Genomic DNA, 8,563 nt, shown 5'->3' on the forward strand with positions numbered 1-8,563 from the left:
TGCAGGGGACACGGGTTCGTGCCCCGGTCCGGGAAGATCCCACGTGCCGCGGAGCGGCGGGGCCCGTGAACCATGGCCGCTGAGCCTGCGCGTCCGGAGCCTGTGCTCCGCGACGGGAGAGGCCACAGCAGTGAGAGGCCCGCGTACCGCGGGGGAAAAAAAAAAAAAAAAAATCCTTATGTAACCTGATTTTTACCAGCCTTCTTAGAACATGTTTTCCTTAAACAGCCCAAGTCCCCGTACCAAATTCTGTGGGATGTCCCTGTTCCCCCCAAGGATTCTTGGGGGATGGGCTGACATTTTCATGTTCCCTTTTTCTTATGAATTCCTGCTCCAGCTGAATTCAAGGTCATTTTCCTGCCTCGTGATAGTGCATCCTCTCGTCCTATTATTCTCACAGCAAGTTAAACTCTTTCCTTCCTTCTGTCCTTAAAGCTCCCAGAACACAGGGTCATTTTGTGTGGAAGACTTTTACTGCAGGTCAGAGGCACGATAGGACAGTTATAGCACCACTTACGGCAAGCAATAGCTGGGAATCACCACAGTAAAGCTCCTCAACTGCCCCGCCCTCCCTGTTGCCCCGCCCTCCGTCCTGGCTGTTTTGCTACCCAGAACCCTGCCTGCAGCCATTTTTCCTTCCTGAGAGCATTCTCCTCCATTTCGCTACCGTTCCCCACCTTCCCCTGAAAGTATCAGCTTTCTATAACTTTATCACACGAAGAAATTTAGCTCTTTGTGAACAAACGTCTCCAATCTGGGCTATTCTCAATCTGGGGTCAAAGGAGGAGCTAAGGAGATGGGTGTGTATAGAGTTGCTCCGCTGGTTTGCTCAGCCGCAGAAGTTTATCCCAGTGTTCTCCCCAGCAAATGAGCCGAGCGCCTCTGAGGTGAATCCTGCCTCACTTAGAATGAAGAAATACGGCAGTAATATTTTTACATAAAAATTGTTTCTTCCTGTTAAACTTGTGGTCATGCTATGAGGTAGATATGATTAACCCCCCCCCTTTTTTTTTCCAGTTAAGGAGCCTAGGAATGAAAGAGGTTAAAAAAAAAAAAAAAAAAAACCCACACAAAGTCACATACCTTGTATCAGGGCTGGACTCCCAGGTCAGGCCTATCTGATTCTAAAGCCAGGAGGTGGACCACGACACCGTGTGGTCACTTAATGTAGCTCAAGCAGGTCTGAAGTGGTTCTACTCCTAGGGCAAAGCTTTCCCAGGAAATCTTTCTGTGAGGGAGGCCGTGTGGGTCATGGGAAGGTGAATTGATTGACTGGAGGCCAAAGACATGAAAACAGATTTAGAGCTAGAAATAGCTACCTATCTATAGGTTCATGTATGAGACCCAAGAGGAGTTGTTGCTATTAATCACCACTGAATGATTACTATGATTGCCTCAATTTGTTGATGCTGCAGTTGCTGAATTTTGCTGTGCTTTATTCAACCTTGGGTAGGGGCTCTCACTCCAGGAAGATAAAGATTTTCTTCTGCTTGTGGAGTGCTGACTCCATATGTAAAACATCACGTCGGTAGCCCATTCTTGTCTGAGAAGTCTGGCCAGTAGCTGAGGCTCTTACGAAGAGTTCAATAAATAGCTTTGAAATGAATGAAAGAATGGCTCTTCACTAACTTTAATTTGTCAGTTCTCTTCCCAAGGCAGGAGGGGTGAGTCAGGCAGAACCAGAGGAAGGAGCATCCGTCCCAGCTGGGCAGCGGGCTGGGACACCAAAATTGTAATGTTGCAAGAACATCGCTGGAAGTGAGGTGAGGTTACAAAATGGATTTATCGAACTCTTCCCAGAAAGAGTAATGAATGTAGTTAGAATTCTCTAACAAGCCACTGCAGGCGGCGGCGTACAGATTTTACCACATAGCAGCAATGTGACCCTGGCTTTCTCATCCCCAAAGTGGGGATTTGGTGTTTATCACAAGGGATTTTCCCCCCAATTAAGTGTGATAATGGAAAAATTCTAGCTTTTATCCTTACTTATTCTTCAGTATATTATAATCTGGTTTCTACCCTTCCACACTCCACTGATTGCTTTCACCAAGGTTACCAATCACCCCTTTGTTGAAAATTCCATTTCTCTACCACTTGGTAGCATTTGACACTGTATAACAGACCTTCCTCCATGAACTATTCTCTTCCCTGGTTCCTTATGATGCCAGTCTCAAAGTTTTCATGTCTCCTTAACCACCCTTATAAGTCTCCATTTGAGACATCCGTATCAGTTATCTGTTGCTACATAACAAATTACCTCCAAATTTAGCAGCGTAAAACAGCATTGATTATCTTACATAGCTTCTTAGGGTCAGGAATTTGGGAGCAGTTTTGCTGAGTTGTTCTGGCTCAAGATTTCTCGTGAGATTGCAGTCTCATTCATTCATTCTTTCATTCATGAAGATTCTCTCCCAAGCTCTTCCAAGCTCGCTTGCATGGCTATGGGCAGGAAGTTTCAGTTCTTCACACATGGACCTCTGCGCAGGGTTGCTCGTGACATGGAGATGGCTTCCCCAGAGTGATTGATCCAAGAAGAATAAGCACATGTGGCCAAGACCTCAGGAGTGCCATACCATCACTTGTCACACAGACCAATACGAGTCCAATGTCGGGGAGGACCACACACCTTATGAAGCTGAGGAGGCAGCACGGGGGGCCATCCTGGAGGCTGTCTACCATGGTAGCCCTCTTGGCTGACCCTAAAAAGTCAGTGCTCCCCAGGGTTCTATCCTCACACCCCCCCTCTTCTCAGTCTCCACACACACCCTTGACACCGTGGTGCTCTCCTTCAAGTACTATCTAGATTTTAAAGTCACCCAAGTCTGCATCTCTAGCCAAGTTCCCTCTCAGAAACTTCAGCTTGTACACTACCTATTGGATCCCAAAGGCACTGCTGAGCCCACAGATCCATACTGAACTCATCCTCGCCCCACGAGCCTGTTTCTCCTCCTGTGTTTCCATCTTGAGGATGACAACGTGGTCCACTCTGTTGCCAAAAGAGAAACAGAAAATCATTCTTCACTGCCCTTTTCCCTATCTCTCATATCCAATTGCTGCATTCTTTGTTTTTCATTATTTTCCCCATCTTTTGGTTTCGAAAAATGTCAACCCTCTAGAAAATTTAAGAGTAAAATGATCCCCTATTTACTAGATTACTTCATATAGGTTCACAATTGCTAATATTTCATGCCACATTTGCTTTCTCTCCCCTCCTCCTCTCTCCATAGATATATATTTTTTCATAATAATACAAAGATGCTATTTGCCCTATCACTCTTATTCTCTCACAGATGTACTCTGTGTGTGTGTGTGTGTGTGTGTGTGTGTGTGTGTGTGTAAAGTTTCCATGTAAATACGGTGGATTTGAAAGTAAGTTGCAGGGAAAAGAATCTGAAAAAGAGTGTATATATGTATATGTATAACTGAATCACTTTGCTGTACACCTGAAACTAACACATCTTTATAAATCAACTATATGCCAATAAAAATTAAACTAAAAAAAGAAAAGTGTAGATAATAAAAGAAAGTTGCAGATATTATGACACTTCATCCCTAAAGAGTTCTGCATACATCTCCTAAGAATAAGGACATTCATTTCCCTACATAACCACGATGCCAATATTACACCTAAGATTACATCCTCCCATTCTGTCTCCAGTTTAGCCACTTTCCTTCAGGCCACATGTTTCCCTTATCTTCACTAGTGCAGTCACCTCCTAACTAGTTGCTCCTTTGATCCATGCCCCATACTTCTGCCAAAGTGAGCTTTCTAAAATGCAAATCTGATTGAGTCACTTCCCTTCTTCAGACTTGTCAATAGTTCCACATTACCTTCAAAATAAAGAATAGACCTCACATGGCATATAAAGTTTTCATCATCTAGATTCATTTAGAGCAGTACTGCCCGGTAGAAATATGAGTTACATAAGTAACTTTAAATTTACATTTTAAAAGTAGCCACATTTTAAAAAGTTAAAAAAAAACAGGTGAAATGAATTTTAAAAATGCATTTGATTTAATCCAATATATTCAAAATCTTATCATAGCAACATAAACCCAATATAAAAAATTATTAATGAGATGTCTTACTTTAAGAGTTAAAGTGAAATGTATTCCTACAAAAAATAACAAGATTATATTTAACCAAAAAAACTATATTGTTCCAGTCTTAAAATATGAATTAATTAAAATTAAATAAAGTGGAAAGTTCTGTTCCTCATTCACACTGGCCACACCTCAAGTGCTCAGTAACCACATAGGCTAGTGTCTCCTGAAAGAGTGAATTCTAAAGCAGCAGTGTCATCCAGGATCTCCTGGGGGTCCCCAAGACATTCCCGAGGGGTAACTAAGGTCAAAATTATTTTCATAATAATATTAAATGTTATTTGCCCTCTTTCACTTTCATTCTCCCACAAGTGTAGTACAGTGGAGTGTTCCAGAGGCCACAAGACATGTAATATGATGACAGATTGAATAAAGAAACATGAGAGTATCAGCAGTTTTCTATTAAGCCAGATATTGAAGAAATTTACCAAAATGTGAAACAATGCCTCATTTCTCCCTAATTGTTTTTTTTTTTTTTTTTTTTTTTTTTTTGCGGTACGCAGGCCTCTCACCGTTGTGGCCTCTCCCATTGCGGAGCACAGGCTCCAGACGCACAGCCTCAGCGGCCATGGCTCACGGGCGAAGCCGCTCCGCGGCATGTGGGATCTTCCCGGACCGGGGCACAAACCCATGTCCCCTGCATTGGCAGGCGGACTGTCAACCACTGAGCCACCAGGGAAGCCCCTGATTTTTTTTTTTTTTGGAAAATATAATTATTTTTCATTAAAATGGGTGACATACATTCACTTAAAGAGGTAATTCTTATTTTTAAATGAGTTAATGAATAATTTGAAATGGTCTCAGTTTTACTTTCTGATACAGTAATTATTGATAGATATAATTCTCAAAATCAAAAGTCTTTGAACTTTTGATTACACCTCTCGATGGTGTAAGAGGGCTTTGAGAACAACTGGTCTTGAGCAGGCCTAACTCTCCAGCCTCATGGCTAGTGATTTCCTCTCCTCCCTCATATTTCTTGCATAAATGTCCAGTTCCAGACAAGATGAAGCAGACACACTTCTCCCTATTCCTCTGGCTAAATACTTCTAAAACCAGTGAACATCATATATAATAAATATATATTTATTTTATAACATCATATATAATAAATAAAAATCTGAAAGGTAAAGAGAAGAAGGTTAGGGACCTCAGGACTCAAGGAGTAACATGTCATCAAGGTAGTATCAGCAGAGACCTAGGGGGGATGCTGAACTTCCACTCTGGTCCAGCAATAATGAGGCACCCAGCACTCCACCAGTGTCAACAGCTGAATGGGGATCCTGGACTTTTACCCGCACCTGGTGGTAACCAGGAGGTACCCCCCGCCCAGTGCAGTATGAAAGGGGCCCTGCTGAAACAGATCCAGAGTTTCATAACACAATACCCAAAGTGTCCAGGACACAATTTAAAATCACCCGTAATGCCAAGAACCAGGAAAATCTCAACTTGAATGAGAAAAAATAATTAGCAGACGCCAACACTGAGACGACAGAGATGTTGGAATTATCTGACAAGGATTTAAAAACGATTATAAACATGCTTCAATGAGCAATCATCATATGCTTAAAATAAAGGAACAAATAGAAAGTCTCAGTATAGAAATAAAGATACAAAGAAGAATCATATCCTTTGCTTGGGCCTTAAAAGAACCACTCACATTTCTGGAATGACCAGTCTCACTTTGTGCCTGGGCCAAGGTGCCTACCTCTCCCTGGAACATCCATATCTCCTCTTCTCCTTTTTAAATCCTGCTTGTCCCTCAGGGTCAGCTGAGATGTCACCTCCTCTGGGTAGCCTTGCATGACTTCCATGCCCTTCCTCCTCAAGGCTCCCTACACCACAGCACTCACACTCAACGCTAATTATTCTGTCATCTGTCCCTCCACACCCACCAAGTGTAAAGGCTTGACAGAGGGATTGTGTCTTATCCCAGGTCTTGCATAGTACCTGGCTTAAAATAAGCACTCAAAAAATTTTTGTTGAATAAATGAATAAATCAATGAATAAATGGAAACTCTGCAGTGGCCCTGTCTCTTCTAATGAATAAATCTAAACTCTGTGGTCTGGCATTAAACACTTTACACAAACAGTGATACATATCTTTCTGGTACCCAGCTTCCCTCCATATATCCTACTTTTCTGCCACACTGGAAAACACAGTGTTTTGAAAGTACTGTTTACATATCTGTATCCCTATCTCCACATACACATATGTATGTACTTCTGTCAGCCTCAAATATCCTCACCCATTTTTTTTTTTTTAAAGAAGATGTTGGGGGTAGGAGTTTATTAATTAATTAATTTATTTTTGCTGTGTTGGGTCTTCGTTTATGTGCGAGGGCTTTCTCTAGTTGTGGCAAGTGGGGGCCACTCTTCATCGCGGTGCGCGGGCCTCTCACTATCGCGGCCTCTCTTGTTGCGGAACACAGGCTCCAGACGCGCAGGCTCAGTAGTTGTGGCTCACGGGCCTAGTTGCTCCGCGGCATGTGGGATCCTCCCAGACCAGGGCTCGAACCCATGTCCCCTGCATTAGCAGGCAGATTCTCAACCACTGCGCCACCAGGGAAGCCCTCCTCACTCATTTTTGCCATCAAATTCTTATCCATGTTTACAACCCCACTCAGATATCACCTCTCCATGACCCAGCCCCTGATCTCCCCCACTAGAAGGGGTCCTGCCCACCTCTGGATATTAGGCACCTCACTTAGTCTCTTGTGTTATTTCTCACTTTCTGCCTTGCATTCATTTTTGTTGGTTTGTTGGTTTTTTGGTTTGAATGCACTTGTAGTATTCTCTCCAAGATTTAAAAATCTGTGGGGTTGGGACTTCCCTGGCAATCCAGTGATTAAGACTTTCCTCTTCCACTGAGGTGTGGGTTTGATCCCTGGTGGGGAACTAGGATCCTGCGTGCGGCACAGCCAAAAAAAAAAAAATCTGTGGGTTCAGGTGAACTCATATTTTGTTCATCTTTGCCTCTGCCACTGAGCCCCTAGCACAGTCCCCTGTTACTCTCTGAGTTTCCATTTCTTTTTCTGAGATCATGGTACCTACTTCATAGGATTTAATTTAATTTTTGATACAGCATCTCAATTTTGGTACAGTCAGTACTCAGTAAGGGTTAGCCATTATGATGATGATGATGATGATAATGATGATGATGATGATGATGATTTGAAGCAATAAATGATGGAGCAAGTCCTATTGGGTCTACCTTGAAAACATCTTTTGAATTCCACTTCATCTCCCCACTTCCACTATTATCGCCCTGCTCCCAGCCATGACCATTCCTCTTGATACCATCACTATAGTCTACTTGGTCTCCCTGCTTCCCCTCTCTTGCCTGTCTACCTCTATTCTCTACTTAGCAGCCAGCACAATCCCTTTAAAATATAAATCAGATCATGTTACCTCTCTGCTCAAAATCCTCCAATGGTTTTCCCCATCTGCTAATAAAGCCCAAACTCCTGAGGCCTCAAAGGCCTGATGCGATTTGGCCTGTCACCACTCTTCCCCTCACTCCCTCTGACACAGCCTCAGCCGTCTTCTCGTCCTCCTTCACGTAGAGCTTCTTGCACTTGCCAGAGTTTGCATCACAGGTGCCTGCACTTGCCCTTCCCTCTGCATGGCCTGATCTCTCCCCCACTTCATTCTAATGAAGTGTGTTTTCAATTCTTACCTCCTGGAGGGTAACAACCACATGTAGATATCAACCTTTACTCTCAATCTATTTTATACTTTCCATAGCTCTTAATACAACCTGAAAGCATATGGATAGATTTGCTTAGATAAATATGTTTGTTTCTCCTGCACTGGAATTGTAAGCTCCCTGAGGATTTGTTCACTGCTCTGTCCCCAGACTCTAGAATGGTATCTGGCACATGGTAAGTGTTCAGAAGACTTGCTGAATGACTGAATGCTGGCTGTGGGCTTCTTGGGTGAGGGCTGTAGGAATTAGAAGCAGCATCCCGTTGCATTAAATTGCTCAACTGCTACTGGGTTTACGTGAAGAGGAAAGGCAGGATTGTTCCACTTAGAGGAGTTGATGGGGGAGGGGGTGGGGGCAGACCTTTCACAGACAGGAGCACAGTAGCAAACCCCAGGGAAGTGGAATTTCCTAACCAAAAGACACTTGCTTGTTTGGTCTGTTTTCTGTAACTTTTGCTAAATACTTTATATATTTTTAATGCTAAAAAGCTGTGTAAAAAGCTGTGTCTCCTCCAGCATTCCTCACCCCGGTATGAATGTGTTTACTCCACATAGCGTATCCTCCCATCCTCTGGCTGCCTAGGTCAGTAAATAAAATCGATGTACTATAATTTATAAGTAACGCTGTTGAAACTCTGATCCCTCTGGAGGCTGTAATCTGCCCTTCCCACCCTGTCCCCACTCTCAGCCCACCCCCGTAGTTGCATTTGTGTGTATTCGTGCCGGAAAATTAAATGTTTCAAAGGTTTAAATT

This window comes from Orcinus orca, chromosome 1 (genome assembly GCF_937001465.1).
Source record: "Orcinus orca chromosome 1, mOrcOrc1.1, whole genome shotgun sequence".
Taxonomy (NCBI): Eukaryota; Metazoa; Chordata; class Mammalia; order Artiodactyla; family Delphinidae; genus Orcinus; species Orcinus orca.